The sequence below is a fragment of the Vipera ursinii genome (assembly GCF_947247035.1).
Source record: "Vipera ursinii genome assembly, chromosome: 9".
NCBI classification, from domain to species: Eukaryota; Metazoa; Chordata; class Lepidosauria; order Squamata; family Viperidae; genus Vipera; species Vipera ursinii.
In genome coordinates, this window is record NC_139523.1 from 4,193,280 (window position 1) to 4,216,016 (window position 22,737).

The 22,737-nt window shown below is 51.2% G+C and overlaps 1 protein-coding gene across 11 annotated transcripts in view; it reads left to right on the forward strand.

Moving 5' to 3' along the window:
- The window catches only part of AIRIM (AFG2 interacting ribosome maturation factor), a 207,973-nt gene that overhangs the window by 7,401 nt on the left and 177,835 nt on the right, over window positions 1–22,737 (forward strand). For 5 of the 11 annotated variants that reach the window (XR_014493344.1, XR_014493345.1, XR_014493346.1 and 2 more), the window contains exons 6-7: window positions 673–900; window positions 1,106–1,467. The exons of 1 other annotated variant lie outside the window; for it this stretch is intronic. The gene's annotated coding sequence lies outside the window, so the exon portion shown is untranslated. Of the gene's footprint in view, window positions 1–672; window positions 901–1,105; window positions 2,040–6,196; window positions 6,470–22,737 lie in introns of those variants that run through there. 5 more of the 11 variants (XR_014493342.1, XR_014493343.1, XR_014493351.1 and 2 more) reach the window with 2 other exon arrangements.

The following is a 22,737-nucleotide window of genomic DNA, read 5'->3' on the forward strand; positions in this document are numbered from 1 at the left end:
TTATCAGCCTAAATGTTGGAGGTGTGGTTGTGAGGATGCAACCTATTACCACATGTGGTATACTTGTAAAAAAGTTAAAGCTTTTTGGATTAAAATTTGGTGGAATATGCAGAAGATATTTAAGAAAAAGATAAGGTTTACCCCACAGTTATTCCTACTGGGTATTATTACTGATTGTACTGTTATAGAAACTAAGTTGATGTTGAATTTAATAACGGCAGCAAGACTTTTGGTTTCGCAATATTGGAAGAAGGAGGAACTGCCTACTATTAGAAGAGTAGACTTTAAAAGTTTCAAACTTGGCAGAAATGGCAAAAATTTCAGCATATCTGAAAGAACAATCGCAACAGAGATATATTTCAGAATGGAGAAGATGGATTGATTATATTCAGAATGGGACTAAAAATTTCATCTAGCATATGAATGAATATTAGAATTATAAGATGTACTATTATTTATCTATGTATAATGGGAGTTAAAGTGCGATAGGATTTAAAGTGTATTCATAGATGGTTAGCATATTTTAGTTTAAGCTTGTCAGAGGCAATACCCTGCTTTCAGCTCTGGGAAGTCGGGGGGGGGGAGAGGGTGGGGATGTGGGGGGGGGGATGGAGTATACTTAAAATGTACTGTAAAACTTTTCAATAAAAAAATCCTTTTGTTTCTTTGTAGAGACTTCTTTAAGTGAAAAACTTATCAAAGATGATGAGGGTCTGTGATGCCACGCTGACCAGAATGCTGAAGAAGGAGCTTTACACACTACAACTCCCCACTTTTCAAGACATTCTTCGGAACCCAAAAATGGGAGCTGACACCTTGAGTTAAATTACCTTCACCCTTCAATTTGAAAAACTCAGCTTACATGGCCTGGGCACCTCCTTGTAGTAACCGCTGGAGCAGGTACATGAGGAATCTTTGTACTCCTTGTACTTGAGCTAAGATCCAGGCCATCCCCAGCCAGGCAACCAGTTTGTGGGAGGTAATCTGCTGGTTGCATTAACAAAAGAGAAAAAGAGTTTAGTCCTTTTGGATCCCAAGACTCCAGAAGTACAGATGGGATTGCCAGTAGCATAGATGTTCCCTTTCACAGTTTTTCTTGTTCCAGCCAGTTTGTGTGGGCTCCAGTATTCATTGCAGTGGAGTCTCAGTATGCACAAGTTCCTTCGCCATCTGGGAGAACTCAATGTTGAAAGAGTAGCTCCCTACCTACCAAGCACCTGATGTTCCTAGAGGACAGTGAATTTCTCCGACAATACGCTGACATCTCTGGAAGCGGAGGATGCTAAGAAGGAGCTCTTTATACTACTGGTCCCCCACTTCCAAGGTCACTCATCAGAAGCAATCAAGAAGTGCCTCCAATTCATCAAATGGGTCCCTTCATCATCCAACTGTCCAGTGTCAAACCGTCCTCCACCACTGTTCCTGACTGCAGCACCATTGGCACCTGGACCCCTTGTGGCCTTTCAGGTAGAACGGGATGGACTGGTGGAACTTTCCTACTCTGGCTGGGCTGGTGATACTGGGTGCTGTCCTCAAGTAGTGCACACGGGGATCCTGTTGGTGAGGCTGCAAGTGTCAAGCTGGAACCTCCAGGGCACCCCAGGTTGTGCATGCAAGATGGGGTATGTCCAGGAGGAAAAGGGGGACCAGTCTTGTGGGGACCTGTCCTCAGTTGGGACTGCTGGAACTGCTTCCACAGCCAGAGGGGGACCAGTCTCCTGGGTGTAACGAGGCTTGAAGTCACCCCGGCTCACTGACTCGCCAAGGGTAACGCAAGACCACCCTTAGCTAGGAACGTCTACACTTACTCCCTTACTCACGCATACATCCCACCCACTTTTCTTGGATGTACAAATCAAACGAGTGACTCCCTCAGAGGGACAAAGTTGCGGTCTTCTCCCTCAACCAAACCAGCATGTTACTAGGCTGCTATATGCAGAAATTCTGACAGGGACATCTTTGGGGCTCATGATTGCTCTGAACACCCCTGTACATTGTTGCAAGGAGACTCTGAAACTAAAATAACGGCATTTGCAAAATCGTGCCAGAAAACCTACCTGTAACGGCCGCTACTTCAGATGCTGGCCATTTTGAGTCTTGGCCCAAGTTATTATAAGGGGGCATAACTTAGACCACCTTCCATTCTCACACCATTAGAACTTGTCGGGTCTAAATTCAAAACATTTTTTCAAGTTTCGCACAGCATCTTTAGCGGTTCATTATGCATAGATGCTGGAAAGGCAAGAGCGGAGACCAGAACTGGGCAAGCTGTACTCTCCTCTCCTGGGTGAAGTGGACATTTCTCCCTAATGGGCTGAGAGCCACTGATATTAGAAGACAGGTTTCAAAGTAACTGAAAACAAGCGGTTTATAACAAACTCAGCCCCCCTCCTCTCCCTCACTTCTCTATAATCTCTGACAAACTCAGAGAAAGTCTTTATGACATAGACCCACAGAGGGATGCAGGAAATGTTGCTCAGCTGCCCACGATGGACAATCAGAGATACGTCTTAGCACCTGCCCTGTAATTCGCATCTAACTGTTCCCAACCAGGGAAGGGCCTTTTCCCTTATCCCGACATAACATGCTACTGTCAGCAGGCCTAGCTGGAAGCAGGCTTAGGAGGGACAGGTGTAGAAGATATTTCATCACTGAAGCTGTCCTAGAAGCAAATCAGTTAGCAAGTCTTGCGGCCGGTCAGCTACTCCGTAGACTAGACTTCAGAATTCTTGGATGTAGGGGGCTCCGGGTTCTCTGCTTTGCCTTAGAGGGAGGCTTTTCATTCTGGCTTTTCTGTCGGCTAAGGGGTCCTTGAACCTCTTCCTCAGGGTCCCCATGAACTGGTTGAAATTGCATAGCTCTGCTGCATCATGGTTGTGGGGGTCAACATCTACTGCCACTTCTTCCTCCAAGTCAGTCACATTTTGCACCTTGGCCGCTTCATTCGGTACGTCAGCTCCATACTCCTTTATATAGGTCCACACGTGGGTTAGAAAGAGTGCCAATTGCTTCGGGTTGCCATTAAATGTCACTCATAGGGAAGCTGGCCTGTGTTCGCTCTTCCATGGAGGAGTGACTCATGCCAGTGGTGGCTGAGCTGGCTAGGCTGTTGCTTACCGTGGCGCTGGTGCCAGTAGAGCTGTAGTGAGGGCTGCTGCTGGTGCAGCTCCAGTTGCACCATCATCCAGCTGTGCAGGTGCCAATTGGGCAGGTGATGGTGTCAGCCCCTGTTTAAGCTTTCCAAGTCCGGAGACTTAAAACGCATCCCTCAGGAAGTTGATCATGTATTTGAAGATGACATTGTGGGAATTTGGTTTGCCCCCTGTCACATTAATTGTTGACATGCAGAGTTCGTGGTCAGCTCCCTCAGCTGCAGTAAATGTTGCCCCGAAGGGTTTCTCTTCCCACTTCTCCTTCCTTAGAATTCCCAGCAACCATCAGGTTTTTGGCTGGTCCTCAAGAGCCTCGGCTTCTTCCAGCTCAAGGTAGTCCCCCACCGCTTTTAGGCCTTGAAGTGGCTTTCTCCCAAGCCTCTATCTATTCTCGTGTATGGACTTTCGTGCCCGGTCCCCACAGTAGATATGTGTCTCCAGGTGGACCACTACTTTAGACCCAGCCTAATGTCAGACCTTCTTCCAGCTTTGGCATTTAGGAAAGAAAGACCCTCAACTCTATTTTTAGTTAAGGTTAAATTTAGTAAAACCAAGTGGTTACAGCATAAGCGTAGCTGGTTCTCTATATTCCCACACAAAGCCTGCCTTTCTCCTTATCCATGCCCTGCCCACTTGACCAGTCCACAAATATCCTATAGTATGAGTTTTAAGATTTGGCACCTCTTTGGTGGAGTTTTCTATTCTGTTTTCACACCCTTATCATTGGATCTGCTGGTCAGTGCCCAATAGGAACTAAACTAAATTGCATATCATGCAGTTCTTCAGTGACTTCAGATGGGATGTTAACTTCCAGGAGGGACGATAGGATTGCGGGTAGTTTCACAGAGTTGAGTGTTATTTATTGAGTTCATAGTGTCAAAGACTGTTGACCAGTACTCATTCATCCCTGTTGATACGGGAGTGGGGCCATGATAGGCATCTTTCCATTGCCCGGAAAACTCGGTGGAGGCAGCATCGAGTCTCTGGAGCTTTTAGAGCCACTGAATGGTGGTATAATGATAATGATAATGATGATAACTTTATTGTCACTTTGAATGTACACCAATCGGCATACATCAAAATGAAATTTCGTTGCATACAGCTCTCAAAGGGTCACCACCTCCGATATATACTTCTTGTTCGTGGCCCGCTCAAATTTCACATTGTCCATTTTAGTCTCTAGGGAGTGAACGATGGCACACAGGACAGATGGAAATGGGGCTCCATGTGGATTAGCCTTCAAATTCGCTTGTATTCTGACAACCTCGCCTTCTTTCCTTTTTCTGATCCTGACTCTTCCACCTTTTCCTTAAAGAGGCCTTGCTTCTTTTCACCCCTGGAGCACGCTGCCGCTGCCACCAACTCCTCCAAAAGCCTCTCTCTCTTCCTCTGGGCCTGCCGACAGCCTTATCCAGTTCCTTTGCTCCATAAGGTCCAGGTCCTCTCCTCCTCTGCCTCCTCTGGAAACAGCCCTGATTTGCAATACAATCCATCACTGGGCCAGCAGTCAGATCTTGCTGCTGGTAGAACAAATTCAAACAGCGCCAACGACTTTTAACGGTCTCACCAACAGTTCCAAAACAACTAGAAACTCACCATGCCAGCAAAGATTGTCGGTCGTATGTCTTATGTTACCTTAGTTCCACCATGTTGCTCAAACACATTAAAATTTCCTGATCATGTGGTCTATAGCCCTTACTATCCCTCCCAAAACTATTTGCCTTCAAGAGCCTATTCCTATTCCATATTCCTCTAGGGAAGGCTTTGTTGCTCCGTTGACAGGTGACGGTCTTAGGATGAGCAGCAGATGGCTTCTGCTTATGTGGGAACCAGTGCTGGTGTTCCTGTGTGCATGACCTAGGAGAAGCTCATGCGTGAATTTCAGCCCCCAAAATTGATGAGTGATGCCTCACCAGATGTACGGTTTTAAGGAACCCAAAATGTCCCACTTGCTTTTCATTCTGGCTTTTCTGTCGGCTAAGGGGTCCTTGAACCTCTTCCTCAGGGTCCCCATGAACTGGTTGAAATTGCATAGCTCTGCTGCATCATGGTTGTGGGGGTCAACATCCACTGCCACTTCTTCCTCCAAGTCAGTCACATTTTGCACCTTGGCCGCTTCATTCGGTATGTCAGTTCCATACTACTTTATATAGGTCCACACATGGGTTAGAAAGAATGCCAGTTGCTTCGTGTTGCCATTAAATGTCACACAGGGAAGCTGGCCTGTGTTCGCTCTTTCATGCCAGTGGTGGCTGAGCTGGCTAGACTGTTGCTTACCACGGCGCTGGTGCCAGTAGAGGTGTAGTGAGGGCTGCTGCTGGTGCAGCTCCAGTTGCACCATCATCCAGCTGTGCAGGTGCCAATTGGGCAGGTGGTTGTGTCAGCCCCTCTTAAGCTTTCCGAGTCCGGAGACTTAAACGCATCCCTCGAAGTTGATTATGTATTTGAAGATGACATTGTGGGGATCTGGTTTGCCCCCTGCCTTTTGCAGTTCGTTGACCAGTTAGATTCCCAGGTTGTGTGGTACCGCCCGCACTGCGGCTTGCCGGCAGGGGGGCATGATTGCCTGATACACCTCCTCCCGCTTACTATCGTATTGAGGCATTCGCAACAGAGCATCGGTGAGAAAGGTCTTCCCCCTGGTACATAGTTCAACCAGAAATGGAAGCATTGGAAGTACTGCTCCCAACGGACATGTTTGGGAGACAAGCACCTCGGCGACTGCAACACCTTGAGTTTCTTATGGTCAGTCCAGACCTCAAACGGTTCCTTCGCCTCCTCTACTAGGTGTCGCCATGTGAACAATGCCCACCGTACGGCAAACGCCGCCTGTTTCCCAATGGTCCATGCCCTTTCAGTCTCGTCAGTTTCCGCGATGTATAGGCACAGGGCTGTAACGTCCCCTGGATATTTTTTTGTTGCTTTTATAAAAACATAATAAAACAAAAATACATATCAAAAACAAAACATAACATAAACAATACAATCAACAAAAATACAAAAAGAATACTTCCATTATTCTTAATCTTTCTAATCATTTTCAGGTGACTTCCTCAAGTCTCCCCTATCTGCGTTTCATCGTAGATCATAATTAGCAATTTCTGTTTCATAATTCTAAATCATATTTAATATCTATATTTAATTTCTTATCATTTAACAATCATTCTTTCATATTATCCTTAATACTAAACATTAAACTCTAAAACTGCAACCTATAAGCACTTCCAAGTCCATTTCAAACTAATTAATATGACAATATTTCTTCAAATAGTCCTTAAATTTCTTCCAATCTTATTCCACCGACTCTTCTCCCTGGTCACGGATTCTCCCGGTCAGCTCAGCGAGTTCGATATAGTCCATCATTTTCATCTGCCATTCTTCCACCGTTGGTATTTCTTGTGTCTTCCAATTCTTGGCTATCAAAATTCTCGCCGCTGTTGTGGCATACAGAAAGAAAGTAACATCTTTTTTGGGAATTTCTTTTCCGACTATACCCAATAAGAAGGCTTCTGGTTTCTTAATAAATGTGTTTTTCAACACTTTCTTTAATTCATTATAGATCTTTTCCCAAAAGTCTTTTACTATGGGGCAAGTCCACCACATGTGGTAAAAGGTTCCTTCTACAGCTTTACATTTCCAGCATTTATTATCTTGTGTATGATAAATTTTTGCAAGTTTAACCGGTGTTACATACCACCTATACATCATCTTCATCATATTTTCTTTCAGAACATTGCATGCTGTAAACTTAATACCCTTTTTCCACATCCTCTCCCAGTCCTCCATCATAATGTTATGCCCTACATCATTAGCCCAATCGATCATCACTGATTTCACTTGTTCATCTTCTGTGTGCCACTCCAGCAATAAATTATACATCTTGGAAAGATTCTTTGATTTTGTATCTAACAGTAACGTTTCCAATTTGGATTTCTCTATTTGAAAACCTCTTTTTTATCCATTTTATACACTTCATTCATTTGGTAATATTGAAACCAATCATCAACATTATCTTTCATTTGCTCATATGTTTTTATCTTAAATTGGTCTCCTTCTTGTACCAATATATCTGTCAAAGCTCGTCCTGCAGCAGGCAGAGCGAAGAACCGAAACAGGAACGAGAGACCTCCACTGCGAACTGAAAGCACTTTATTCCTCAAGGCAACAGCCGCAGCAAGAAACAAAGCCAGCGTTGGCCGCTACCCGCAGCCACACATCTCCTTCCCGCACCCAGGTGGCCTCCTCCATGGGGTATCCCTTCCAGAGCACCAGGTATTGCACCCGCCCCCTCCGTTTTCTGGAGTCCAGGATCTCCTGCACCTCGTAGTGGTCGCCGTGTACAGGCCCCGGGCCGCAGGCTTCAACAGGCTACTGTGGAAGATGGGGTGTATCTTCCCAAGGAGGGGGGGGTAACCGAAGCCTGACGGTGACAGGATTTACTACTTGTATTACCCGGAACAGCCCGAGATACTTGGGCCCTAGCTTCTTACAGGGGACCTGTAACAGTAGGTACTTTACTAAGAGATAAACCAGATCACCTACTTTAGGGGGTGCGAATGGCCGTCTCCTCCTGTCCGCCTGCTCTTTGTATGCCCCCGGAGCCCGCTCCAACGCCTTCTTCGCTACCCCCCATACCTCCTCCAATTGGTGCATCCACTCCCCTGGTGTGCAGGACGCAGGGGCGCCCTGGTCGCAGCCCGCGATGGGGACAAATTCATAACCAGAGACCACTTTATAAGGGTAGAACCCAGTGCTGCTATGCACCGCGTTGTTGTAGGCTACCTCCGCGAAGGCTAGCAGGTCCACCCATTCGGACTGCTGGTATGAGACGTAACAGCGCAGGTATCGCTCCACCGCCGCCTTTGCATGTTCCGCAGCCCCGTTTGTGCTTGGGTGGTACGCCGAGCTCAGGCCTTGTGTCGCTCCGATGTAACGCATGAAGTCCTTTCAGAACCGGGCCGTGAATTGCACCCCACGGTCCGAGATGATACGCCGTGGCACCCCGTGGAGGCGGTACATGTGCTGGACAAACAGCCAGGCCAGCCGACGGGCCGAAGGCAACCCCTTGCAGGGAACGAAGTGTGCCTGTTTCAAGAACAGGTCCACTACTGTCCACAAAACGTTGTAACCCCTGCTCTCCGGTAGCTCGACCACAAAGTCCATGGCAATGTCCTGCCAAGGCCGTACGGGGTCCGCCACCTGTTGCAGAAGCCCTGCTGGTTTGCTCGTGGAGGGTTTGGTGGTTGCACAAATGTGGCACCTCTGCACGTACAGTAGCTCTCGATATCTCACCTCATGGTCGGCCACCAGAACTGGCGGTGGGCCAAATGTAGGGTCTTTACAAACCCGTAATGGTCTGCCTGCCTGGCGTCATGGCACTGATAGAGCGCCCGATCCCGCGCCGCTGCAGGCACATACAGCCTGGCCCCGTGCCAAGCTAAGCCGTCCCGCAACGTGAGCGTATTGGGGTGTGCCTGCATCCATTCATCAGTTGCCAGCGCCCCCTTACAGGCCTGCAAGAAGTCGTCCGTCAACGCGTGGGCCATGTGCCCCGTCCCCTCCATCGGGCGGGGTGGTGGTACCAGTGCCTGTACTACCTCCTCTTTCCGGCAATCGTATTGAGGTAGTTGTGACAAGGCGTCTGCCAGGAAGTTTCTACCCCCGAGCACATACTTGAGCCGAAACCGGAAGCGCTGAAAGTACTGGGCCCACCGCACGTGCTTTGGGGACAGACGGCGGGGCGTTTGCAGGGCTTCCAGGTTTTTGTGGTCCGTCCACACCTCGAACTCCTGGCTAGCCCCCTCAAGAAGGTGTCTCCACGTCCCCAAGGCCCAGCGGACCGCGAAAGCCTCTTTTTCCCAGATAGCCCAAGCCCTCTCTGCGGTGGTCAGTTTCTTGGAAGCATAAGCGCAGGGCCGCAGCTCCCCCGTCGCATGCCGCTGCAGTAGGACAGCCCCAACGGCCACGTCACTTGCATTGGCCTGCACTACGTAGGGCAGGTCAGGGTTCGGGTGTCGTAGGATGGGCTCCTTAGCAAATTGGGCCTTGAGCATCTCGAAGGCCCGCTGGCACGCAGTGGTCCATGCCAGCTTTTGCCCTGGCCGCGGCGGTGTTGCTGTTTGCTTAGTCCGCAGCAGATCCGTGAGCGGCAAGGCGATGGAGGCGAAGCTTGGAATGAACTGGCGATAGAAATTCGTGAAACCCAAGAAGCTCTGCAACTGTTTTCGGGTCCGCGGAGCCTGCCACTGTTGGATGGCCTCCACCTTCTTCGGGTCCATCTCCACCCCGTTTGAGGACACCCGATATCCCAAATAGTCCAGCCGGGGCTTGTGAAACTCACATTTTAGAGAGTTTCACGTACAATTGGGCCTCCCTCAGTTTGGTTAACACGCACCGAACCAGGGTGACATGTTCCTCCAGCGTCGACGTGTATATGAGAATGTCATCGAGATAGACCAGGACCCCCCAGTACAAATGATCATGCAGGACTTGGTTAATTAATTGCATGAAGACCGCAGAGGCCCGTTGCAGACCAAACAGCATCACTCTGAACTGAAAGCTCCCCAATGGGCAATTGAAAGCCGTCTTCCACTCGTCACCGGCTAATATGGTGAACACCCGGCCCTTAGTCAAATGGGCCAGGAGGTCCTTCACGAGAGGGAGGGGGTATAGGTGCTCTACACATACCGCGTTAACCCCCCCGGTAATCCACGCACAGTCTAAGGGCCCCGTCCTTCTCCCTGAATAGGACAGGGGCCGCCATCCTTGACCGGGCGGACTGGATAAACCCCCTCTGCAGGTTCTTATCAATGTACTGTCGGAGCTCCTGCATCTCCCGGGGCGCCATTGCGTACATGCGGGGTTTCGGCAGCTTTGCCCCCAGCTCCAGTTCGATGGCGCAGTCCGTGGGGCGATGGGGCGGCAAGGCGTCACACTTTTTCATCAAAGACGTCTGCCAAGTCGGTGTACTCCCGTGGCACTCGTACCTCAGGCCCAGCTCCCACCCCCGTGGCCCTCTCTAGCCCTCCGGTCCTCTCCGGACCCATGTAGGAATACTTTGCAGGGGTTGGGGCCCTGTCCCTAGACGGAGGTGTCGGCACCCCCCTCCCACCAGACCGTGGGGCCCCACCTGTTCAACCACGTGAGCCCCAGAATGACCGCCTCCGTCATGGACGGCACCACGACAAACCGTAGGGTCTCCCAGTGTGTGCCCAGTTCCATCCTCACCGGTGCCGTCACATGCGTGATCGGTGCCCCACCCAGAAGGAACCCGTCTACCTGCTGGAACTGAAGAGGTTTGGGGAGCCGCTGAAGGGGGATGCCGGCCTCCGTTGCCGTCGCCAGGCTGATAAGGCAGCGCGTGCTGCCTGTATCGATTAGAGCCTTATACTCCTTCCTCTTGCCTGTTTGTGGGCTTACCAACGTCACAGGCAACATGAAAGGGCACACTGGAGCACTTACCATCGGGTCCTCGTATTCATGATCCTCAGACCCGTTGGACGTGTCGGTCCGTCCATCCGCTGGTCCCTCTGGACGCACCGGGGTTGATGCTCGGGGTGTCTCCTGGGAGTCGGGACCCGCGCCACTGGGGGGTTGGACCCTGCCCGGGATGGTGGTAACGGGCAGTCCGCCGCCTGGTGGCCCGGTTGGTCACATCGGAAGCAGCGAAACGTTGGACGAGGCGCTGGTAGGGGGGCAGGCTGTGGCACCCCCGGCCCGGGCTTCCGCCCCTTGGCCCTCCCCCGGCCCGCCAGGCCCCAGGGCTTGCTTCAGGCCTACCCCGAGTGTCCTGCAATCCAATATCCAGCTCCACCGCCACCTTGAACCAGTCCTGAAGCCGTGCAGGGACCCCCCCGAACCACACATGCTCGTCGAAGAGCTCCATCAAGGCCGGCCCGAAAGTGGTGCACCAGCAAGCGCTCCGGCCACGAGCGCAACCTACCCGCAACCTTGCGGAACTCGTGCACATACTCTTCCGCTGGCCGACCCCGCTGCCTGATGGCTAAGACCTCAGCTTCCGCACGGTGTATTCGGGAGACATCCTCAAAACAGACACGCAGGGCATCCAGGAATAGCCCGACGTCGCCGAGTTCACGGGCGTGGTCGCTGTAGAGATCCGCAGTCCAGGTCGCGGCCTCTCCCTGAAGGCATGCGGTGACCACCACCACCATTGCCCACTGCGATGCGTAGGCCTGGGCATACCCGTCCAGGTGGTTGATTACCTGACCCAAGAACATAGCCAGGCGATCGGGGTGGCCATCGTAGGTTACGGTGAGCGGTGGTGGTCCCCATACCACACCCGGACCCCAATGCCCAACAGGGGAAGGGGCTTGGCCCTGGGATGCCCCCACCGGCCTGGGTGCCAGACGTCCGGAGGCCCGTTCCGGTGTTGGCCAAGCGTCTCGCCCTCCTTGTGCTAACGTGGTTGAGGGCCGGGCGCCGCCCTCCCCGGGCACCTTGAACTTCGGGCTGGCCAGTTGGAAGCGGGACATTGCTGGCTGACTGGGCGCCACCCCAAGAGACCACTGGCCTGCGTCTGCTTCAGGGCCTGTGGCCGCCCAAGAACTGCTGTCACGTGCCCCGACCTCTCCAAACCTATCACGCAACACATCCATAGTCGGTTGAATAGCTCCATTCTTCGCCGTCGTCCTCGGTCAGCCAACGCTCCAGCCCAGCGGAGCCCCTCTGGGCCGGCCCGTCCGCCCTTGCTCGAGTCCCGTGCGGCCCAGAACCGAGCTCAGCCACCACTCCCGCCCCCAAGGTCTGGCTGCTGGCACCCTGGGACTCCGTCACAGGGTCCGCTGGTGGCGCTTCCCGCACCTTAGGACGCACAGCCGGCTGGGCGTCTTCCACTTCCTTCTCCTCAGGTGGCGTCGCCTCCGCCCCAGCCACACCGGCCTCCTCCAACCCAGTCTTCTTGCAAGCCTTCTGCCATGGCACACAAAGTAGGAACAGAACACAGCATAGATACAAATGAAATATAACTGGATTCTGACATCACCTTTCCTAATTTCATGAAATTTGGGTGTATGAACATCTCCAATGTGGATAACCAATTAGGGATTTCCATATAATTGTGTTTTTTAATTGTAACCCATACATCTAATAGTGCCCGTCTGATGTAATGTTTCTGGAAATATTGATGAGCCTTGTGCTTTCCTTCCCAAAGAATTACGTGCCACCCTATCTGCATATCATAGCCTTCTAAGGCTAATAAATCTCCTTTCTCAAATGTATCCACTCTTTCGCCCAGGTGAGCGTGGCTGCTTGATAATAATGTTCCCAATCTGGAAGGCCAAATCCACCTCTTTCCTTAAAGTCTTGTTAAGAGTTTAAATTTGATTCTCGGTTTTCTCCCTTGCCAAATAAATTTAGATATAATTTTATTTAAATTTCCAAAGAACTCCTTTCCTAATCTGATTGGTATGCACTGAAATTAAAAGAGTAATTTAGGTAGTTCATTCATCTTTATTGTTGCTGTGGTGGTCTCTCATGAAAATAAAACAGAGTCTTTCCTTCCTCGGGGTGAGAGCCCAGAGCAATGTCCAAAGCTCCCTTTTACTTACAAGGAAATTCACTCATTTGATTGAGCTCGTGTACAACAAAAAATCCTACTTTCCCATTGGCTCTGAACCTGCATGATATTCCCCTGGCTTGGTTATGTCAGCTGCATTTTAATAGCTAACAATTAACTGATTGACCTTGTGCTGAACAGGTGGTTTCATTATGGCTCATCTTCAGGACACTGAAAAACAATTGTTTCAGCTGCGCTTATTCTAATGGCTGCAGCCTGCAATAATTTCCCTACAGTTGCAACTTTTCCCATAAAGGAGAGCTGCAAATCTTTCCATCTGTCTAAATGTCACATAGAAATGCTAATTCACACAGCCACTTTTCAACCTGCAATGCTGCGCAGGGTTTTCCTTTATTTATTTATTTATTTATTTATTTATTTATTTATTTGTTTTTATAAACCGCCCTTCTCCCGAGGGACTCGGGGCGGTGTACAGAGTAAGGTAGGCAAACATAATGAAACAGTACTGAAAAACAATAATCAAAACAAACTGGGACCCCAATTAGAGCTATCAGGCCAGGCCGGACTGCTGGAACAGGTAAGTCTTTAAGTCGCGCCGGAAGGTGGGGAGGTCGGGGGCCATCCGGATTTCAGTTGGTAAGCAGTTCCAGAGGGCTGGCGCACCCAATGAGAATGCCCTCCCCCTGGGGGCCACCAGCCGACATTCCTTGAGCGGTGGCACCCTGAGGAGGCCCTCTCTGTGGGAGCGCACAGGGCGGTGGGGTGTTGACATTGGCAGAAGGTGCTCCCGTAGGTAGTCCGGACCCATGCCATGTAGGGCTTTGTATGTCATTGTTAGCACCTTGAACTTCACTCGGAAGGCAACCGGAAGCCAGTGCAGCGCACGGAGGAGAGGTGTGATATGGGAGTATCGGGAGGCTCCCAAAAGTGTCCGTGCCGCTGCACTTTGCACCAGTTGAAGCTTCCGAGTGGATCTCAAGGGCAGCCCCATGTAGAGAGCGTTACAGTAGTCTAGGCGAGAGGTCACAAGGGCATGGGTGACTGTACGTAAGGCATCCAGGTCCAGATAAGGCCGTAGTTGGCGCACCAGTCGAACCCGGGAGAAGGCCCCCTTGGTCACAGCTCCTATGTGATCTTCCAGGGATAGCTGCGAGTCTAGGAGGACACCCAGGTTGCGGGCCCTATCAACAGGGGGTAGTAACTCATCCCCGATGTTAAGGGGTGGGATGCTCTGAGTATCCTGGCTTGCCGGTACGTACAGCCATTCAGTCTTGTCCGGGTTCAGTTGAAGCCTGTTCCTCCCCATCCATTCCCGGACCACTTTCAGGCAGCGGGACATCACGTCGAGGGCATCACTGATGCTGTTTGGAGTTGAGATGAAAAGCTGGGTGTCATCAGCATACTGATGGTACCCTACTCCAAAGCTACAAATGATCTCACCCAGCGGTTTCATGTAGATGTTGAACAGGAGAGGCGAGAGGACCGACCCCTGAGGGACTCCGCAAACGAGAGGCCTCAGGGTCGATCTCTGTCCCCCTGCCAGCACCGACTGCGAGCGACCCTGGAGAAAGGAGGAGAACCAACGCAGAACCGTGCCTCCCAGTCCCCTGAGGCGCCGCAGCAAGATACCATGGTCAATGGTATCGAAAGCCGCCGAAAGGTCTAATAAGACTAGGACAGAGGAATGGCCCCTGTCCCGGGCTCTCCAGAGATCATTCATCAGAGCGACCAATGCCGTCTCCGTGCTGTAGCCCGGCCTGAAGCCCGATTGGCACGGGTCTAGATAAACCGCTTCATCCAGGACCTGAGGAAGTTGGTGCGCCACCACGCTCTCAACAACCTTCGCAAGGAAGCGAAGATTGGAGACTGGACGAAAGTTATTCAATGAGGATGGGTCCAACGTCGGCTTCTTGAGGAGAGGTCTCACCACCGCCTCCTTCAAGGCGGTGGGGAAGTGACCCTCATTCAGAGAAGCAGAGATGACCGCCAGGAACCAGCCTCGTGTCCCCTCTCGAGCCGCATAAGCCAGCCAGGAAGGGCACGGGTCCAGTAAGCATGTGGAGGAGCTCATCCTCCTCATAATCCTGTCCACTTCCTTAGGAGTCACAGGATCAAATTCCTCCCAGATGACGTCGACAAGACTGTCCATGTCTTGTTGTTCCAACTCTGCCCAGTTGGAGTCCAGGCCGGTTCGAATCCGAGCAATTTTATCCAACAGATATTGACCGAATTCCTCAGCTCGACCCTGCAAGGGTTCCTCCCTCACCTCTTGGTTCAATAGGGAGCGAGTCACCCTGAACAAGGTAGCCGGGCGATTATCTGCAGACACGATGAGGGTGGAAAAGTAGTTGGATTTTGCCACCCTTATCGCAGCGAGATAAGACCTGGTGAGGATTCTTAATCGCAATCGGTCGGATTCGGATCGACTGGATCTCCAACGGCTCTCTAGGCCCCGTCTCCGATGCTTCATCTCCCGGAGCTCCGCAGTGAACCATGGGGCTCGCTGGGATCTGCGCCGGGTCAGAGGCCGCAGGGGTACAACTCGGTCCAGAGCCTCCGTGGCTGCCTTTTCCCAGGCTTCCACTAAGGCATCCGCCGAGCTGTGAGCAGGGAGTGCATGTGCGTCCCCAAGCGCTGCCTGGAACCTATCAGGGTCCATTAGGCGCCTAGGGCGGTACCATCTGGTTGGCACCGTGCACCCACGGCGGGGGGTGGCAAAGGGGAAGTCTAGCCGTAGGAGGTGATGATCGGTCCATGACAGGGGCGTAACAGTCGTGGCACCCCCACCGATATCATCACGCCACCGTCCAGACAAGAACACCAAGTCTGAGGTGTGGCCTCCCTCATGAGTCGGTCCAGAAATTATTTGCGACAGGTCCATGGCCGCCATGGAAGCCATGAACTCCCGAGCCAGTTCGGACGATCCTCCCAGGGACGGTAGGTTAAAGTCGGCCAAGACCATTAGTTTTGGGAATTCAACCACCAACCCTGAGAGGACATCGAGTAGCTCGGGCAGGGCTGCCGCTGCACGATTAGGTGGTAGGTACGCCAGCAGCAGGCCCAACTGCGCCCCCGGGCCGTATCTCAGAAGGAGAGACTCACACCCGACTATCTGAGGGACGGTGGTCTCTTGCGGGCTAAGGGATTCCCTGATGATAACTGCCACTCCCCCGCCCCTCCCATGGGTCCGAGGCTGGTGCAGCACCTGGAAACCTGGCGGGCAGAGGTCAACCAGAGGGACACCACCCTCTGGGCCCAGCCAGGTTTCCGTGATGCAAGCCAGGTCCGCGTGCTCGCTCTCCACTAGGTCACGAACGAGGTGAGCCTTGTTAGCTACGGACCTGGCATTCAGGTAGACCAGCCTTAGCATAGGAGGCTGCACACCTTCGCTCCCGGGTCCTCCGGGGAAGTACAGAGGGTCGGAGCGTCTCACCGCTTGTACAGAGCGGAGATGACACTCCCGGTGACGATACGGCCCTCTGTGCACCTTCTGCCGTTCCCCACCATCCTGGGAATAGGCTGTTCGTCAGTTCGCCACTGGGTTTTGTCGGCGACTGGTCCTCGTTTTTCACCATCGCGATTGGTCGTAGGCCTGGCCTGCGTTATGGTAGCTGGAAGGCCTGCCTTTCCCGAGCAACCATAGTCTTTTCCCGCCCCCCTCCCTAACCCGTCAAAAAACTTGACTAGAAACTTAACCAGGGGCCTCTTGTTGGTCTTGTGATGAAGGCCCCTGACCCTGCCTGGCCAACTCTCAGAGGCCTAATGGTCGGGCCCGTCATCGTGGTTCGATGTATTGAAGGCAGGACGAACCCAGGAGAGGGGGGAACTCCTGAGGGCGAGTAGGTCTATGCTTGAATATTGGAGAAGCATAGGGAGCATTGGGAAGCATTGGGAAGGCGGTCCCCTGGGTGGAACATTGGAAGGAGGGTCGAGTTGGGTAGGTGGGTATCTGGACCGTCATCCATCCACTGCCACTTGGCTGGGTGAACCCCAGAAGCAGGCCACTCCCCATCCTCTCACGATGGGTTGTGACTCTGCTTCTGGGGGTGGTCCAGGACCCACTCTGGGTGAAGCATACCCCATAAAGCTCTCACCTCTATGGGGCTGCAGGTGTAGGACAGGCCACTCTGCCACCGTGGCTTGCACCCAGGCCCATCATGTCCTGTGGGGCGAGGGAGGGCAGGGGGTTCGGAGCTGGTGGAGGCAAGATGATGATGGCCTTGGTGGTCTAGTCGCCGTTATCTCCACTGGTCAGCTGCGTCGTGGCGTCTTTAGGTTGTTGATCGGCACGGAGACACTGTCGGCACCCAGGGTGCGGGCCGGAGACGCCACGCCGCGTCTAGTAGTGCTGCCGTCGAGGGTTTTTGGTAAGTTGGTCGACCGGGGCCTGGAGAAGCTTAGCGCCGTTGTCAAAGGCCCCTCGGTGTTGGGTCGATCGGGCCCGCATAGCCGGTCGACGGCGTCTCCTTGATCCCTTCAATACGCAATTCAAAAAATTTATTGAACACTTTCCCTCAGCTTAGCCATCGCAGCTGTATGATAAGGGAGATCACCAAGTTCAGAATTTATTTTTTCAAGAAAAGACTTAAATTAACGGTGATTTAAACCTTTGGCTCTTATAAAGTTAGCTGTCTGTGTTACAGTGTGCATTACATGGTCCATTTTCAGGGCTTTGCTACATAGTGTTTCTTGATGTATAATGCAGTGATATGCTGTCAGCTCACCTGTGCAATTCTCGCTCTTCATTTTGTCTCGCATCCTTCCTACTAATCCACTCTCTTCCCCGCACATTGAAGGTGCTCCATCTGTTGCGAGTCCTATAAGTTTGTCCCAGGTTAGTTTCATGTCATGTATACTTTTGGATACTGCCTCAAATATGTCCTTCCCCATGGTAGTGCCATGCAGTGATTTTATATCCAGAAGCTCCTCCTTAATGCATAAACCTGAGTCCACTCCACGGATGAAGATTGTCAGCTGTGCTGTGTCAGAGACGTCAGTGCTCTCATCCACAGCAAGGGAATAAGCAATAAATTCTTTTCCCTTTTCAACCAATTGTCCTTGTAAATCAGTGGCAAGCTCACATATCCGATCAACAACAGTATTTCTGCTTAGGCTTACGTTCGAAAAAGCTTGCTTTTGGTCTGGAGACAAGACTTCACTCACTTTAATCATACAGCGCTTCAAAAACTCCCCCTCTGTAAATGGCCGGGCTGATTTGGCTTTCTCTTCTGCCACTATAAAACTAGCTTTCGCAGCAGCTTCACTTTGTGATTTTGCTTTTGTGAACATATGCTGCCGTGACATCATGCTCTTTTTCAAGTCTTCCACCTCCTGTGCTTTCTGCTCCATGTTCAAGTTTTTGTACTTGTTCTGATGCTTCGTCTCATAGTGCCATCGCAAGTTATATTCTTTAAATGCAGCCTCAGTAGCTCCACAAACAAGGCACAAAGCCTTATCTTCAACGTCAGCAAACGGGTACTCTGGCTCCCACCTCTTTGGAAAGCATCTTTTTTCAAAGTCCACTTTGCGTTTGGCCATTTGGGGGGATTTAAATATTGCCACACAGGTCTTCTTCCCTCCAGATGTACATATAGAAGAGACTGGACAGAAAGCTGAAAGTCCCAGATGCTCTGTGAGGCAAGCAGTTGTGAGCACGCTAGGTTTCCACTTGGTGGCTTAGTAGGATGCTGCGAGTCCAGATGTTTTGAGCAGGTTAGCAACATCACAGTATCTACGGAGAGAAAGCAAGTGACTGCAGCCCTCTTTGATACAATTGAAATTATATGTTTTATACAAGAGAGATCCTGTATGGATGGAGGAAAAGATCAGCAATCCACCATCACTCCAATGCTGGTCTAGCAGCCACAAGGACTACTGGTCAGAGCCACCCTAGCCCCGTCGTCAATATCCAAACCGTCAGCCTTTACAATCTTGCAACTCACATACAGCAGGGTGTTGTTTAAATCTGTGTAATGTTCACCATGTCCCGTGATAAAAAATTCCAGGGGAGCATTGGGTGTCAGCGCTGATAAAGGCGGGATCTCGACATAAGTACTGTTTTCAATACTGGTCTGTGTAGGTGCCAGTTGAAAAAGATCCAGTTCTGATTTAACACATTCCTCTGAAGCAGAATGAATAAATGCCATATCGTATTAGAATATGTCTTCCTTGTCACAGGGCTTCCTCTTCTGTGCACGTCTCCTCTTGGTATGGTGGGTCTTTTTCACAAGTCTTCTCTTTTTAAACGGAATAGGCGGGCCCAATGCGTAATTCTTCTTGGTTATGATCATCCCTGATCCATCCTGCCCCCTCTCAACAACACGGGATACAAGATGACCCGTGACATCTCTGGCAATGTTTTTGGCAGCAGATTTCACATGCGGCTTAATGATTTCTAATCCTCGCCTCAAAAAGGGCATTGCTTTTTGAAAAAGCCCACGGAACAGGCCCCCTAAACCTGTACCGTACATAATGGGGGCTCCTCGGAAGCCTGGAAGGCCCCCGCCAGCTTGTGCCCTGTAGTAAGCCACGTATTCTTGAGGGTTCCCGTGCTCCTTGATCACAACCATCATTCACTTTTCCGAGGCCTAAAATGAAGCTTGACAATCACCTTCCCGTGATAAAAATGCACATTTTTGTCCTGATCGGTTTTGATTTCTATGGTAATGGTATCGATGTGATGTTTGCTGACCGGTACATAATGCGGATGGTCATAGGTAATTGTGACGAAATCATTGTCTTGCCCTCGCACAGGCACACAGCGCAGTAACGGCACATAGAAGTCGCCCACTATCTGGAGCTCTACAATGTCTGTGTAAACATATAATGTGCTGAATCCAGGGAACATCCCTAACAGATGTCCGAGATCTCCGCTAACTAGAATGGTGTGTGGTTCGTCTCCTTTAAGATTAATTTTTCGTCCCACTGAATCATAATGTAGGGTTGTCTTAGGTCCGTCCTTGACGTTTGATATAAGCTTGTTCATATTTTCTAACAGATGACGGATGCTGTTATAGTACCCGCTTCTCAAAGAAAAATGCCATCTCTTTCTCTCGTTAGCAGTTTCAAAATATCCAGGTGAAGTTAATGTGTACCAACTATGCGGATACTGTATCTCTGCTAGCGCTACTTCCCACGCTCCTGGAAGATCCAGCGCTCTCGCTAATTGTATGGTAAAATTAGAATTTTTGTTTTGGGGGAAAATTGCTGCTGATGCATTGCTGGGTAGGGTGATGTAAAACTCCTCCATATCAAAGATGTTGTACTTCAGACTCCTTAATCCAACTGTTGAACTTTTCTGGCCAACCCTGCCATTTAACCAGGAATTCTCTTTGTTTGCCCCTCCCTCTTTTCCGTAATTTTTTTTCAATTCTGTAGACGCGTTCTTGATCACTAGGAATTTTTTGCAGCTCTTCTGGGTAAAAAGACCCATGTACCGGCTCTTCTGCATAATCCATTAATCTATATACATCCCTTTCTCTCCGCCTAACCCTTTCTTTGACGATAAATATTTCATCTGTAAAGGTTTGCTGATATCCCTTTTCAAACTTCCCCTTTAGCCTGGATATCCTAACGTGATCCCCCACATTAAAGTTTTCTGCCTTTCTGTCCGATTTTAAAATATTCCCATATAGACGCATCCACACATCTTTTTCATTAGATTGTTTCACCATGTTGGGGGCTGTCCGGATACTGCGATGGTAAGCGCTATTGTAACTCCGCATGAGGGCTGGTAACACATCCACATACCTGTGCGTATTTTTAGCTGTGAAAAATCTCCACAGCTTGTTTTTCAGAGTTCTATTAAACCACTCTATAACCGCTGCTTTATTTATTTATTTATTTATTAGTTTTTATAAACCGCCCTTCTCCCGAGGGACTCGGGGCGGTGTACAGAGGAAGGAGTGTATACAGATTGAACAATAAAAATAATAAGAAACACTAATGAAAACAAACTGGGACCCCAATTAACGCTATCATGCCAGGCCGGACTGCTGGAATAGGAAAGTTTTTAAGTCGCGACGGAAGGTACGGAGGTCAGGGGCCATCCGGATTTCGGTTGGTAAGCTGTTCCAGAGGGCTGGCGCACCCACTGAGAATGCCCTCCCCCTGGGGGCCACCAGCCGACATTCCTTGAGCGGTGGCACCCTGAGGAGGCCCTCTCTGTGGGAGCGCACAGGACGGTGGGGTGCTGACATTGGCAGAAGGTGCTCCCGTAGGTAGTCCGGACCCATGCCATGTAGGGCTTTGTATGTCATTGTTAGCACCTTGAATTTCACACGGAAGGGAACCGGAAGCCAGTGCAGTGCACGGAGGAGAGGTGTGATATGGGAGTATCGGGAGGCTCCCAAGAGTGTCCGTGCCGCCGCACTTTGCACCAGTTGAAGCTTCCGAGTGGATCTCAAGGGCAGCCCCATGTAGAGAGCGTTACAATAGTCTAGGCGAGAGGTCACAAGGGCATGGGTGACTGTACGTAAGGAATCCAGGTCCAGATAAGGCCGTAGTTGGCGAACTAGTCGAACCCGGGTGAAGGCCCCCTTGGTCACAGCTCCTATGTGGTCTTCCAGGGAGAGCTGCGAGTCTAGGAGGACACCCAGGTTGCGGGCCCTATCAACAGGGGGAAGTAACTTGTTCCCAATGTTAAGCAGTGGGACGTTCTGAATATCCTGGCTTGCCGGTACGTACAGCCATTCAGTCTTGTCCGGGTTCAGTTGAAGCCTGTTTCTCCCCATCCATTCCCGGACCGCTTTCAGGCAGTGGGACATCACGTCTAGGGCATCACTGATATTGTTTGGAGTTGAGATAAAAAGCTGGGTGTCATCAGCATACTGATGGTACCCTACTCCAAAACTGCGAATGATCTCACCCAGCGGTTTCATGTAGATGTTGAACAGGAGAGGCGAGAGGACCGACCCCTGAGGGACTCAGCAAGCGAGAGGCCTCGGGGTCGACCTCTGTCCCCCTGTCAGCACCGACTGCGAGCGACCCTGGAGAAAGGAGGAGAACCAACGCAGAACCGTGCCTCCCACTCCCAGTCCCCTGAGGCGTCGCAGCAAGATACCATGGTCGATGGTATCGAAAGCCGCTGAGAGGTCTAATAAGACTAGGACAGAGGAATGGCCCCTGTCCCGGGCTCTCCAGAGATCATTCATCAGAGCGACCAATGCCGTCTCCGTGCTGTAGCCCGGCCTGAAACCCGATTGGTACGGGTCTAGATAAACCGCTTCATCCAGGATCTGAGGAAGTTGGTGCGCCACCACGCTCTCAACAACCTTCGCAAGGAAGCGCAGATTGGAGACTGGACGAAAGTTATTCAAAGAGGATGGGTCCAAGGTGGGCTTCTTGAGGAGAGGTCTCACCACCGCCTCCTTCAAGGCGGTGGGGAAGTGACCCTCACTCAGAGAAGCAGAGATGACCGCTAGGAACCAGCCTCGTGTCCCCTCTCGAGCTGCATAGGCCAGCCAGGAAGGGCACGGGTCCAGTAAGCATGTGGAGGAGCTCAACCTTCTCATAATCCTGTCCACTTCCTTAGGAGTTACAGGATCAAATTCTTCCCAGACGACGTCGACAAGACTGTCCATGTCTTGTTCTTCCATCTCAGCCCAGTTGGAGTCCAGGCCAGTTCGAATCCGAGCAATTTTATCCAGCAGATATTGACCAAATTCCTCGGCTCGACCCTGCAAGGGTTCCTCCCTCACCTCTTGGTTTAGTAGGGAGCGAGTCACCCTGAACAAGGCAGCCGGGCGATTATCTGCGGACGCGATGAGGGTGGAAAAGTAGTTGGATTTTGCCACCCTTATCGCAGCGAGATAAGACCTGGTGAGGATTCTTAGTCGCAATCGGTCGGATTCGGATCGACTGGATCTCCAACGGCTCTCTAGGCCCCGTCTCCGACGCTTCATCTCCCGGAGCTCCTCGGTGAACCATGGGGCTCGCTGGGATCTGCGCCGGGTCAGAGGCCGCAAGGGTACAACTCGGTCCAGAGCCTCCGTGGCTGCCTTTTCCCAGGCTTCCACTAAGGCATCCGCCGAGCTGTGAGCAGGGGGTGCA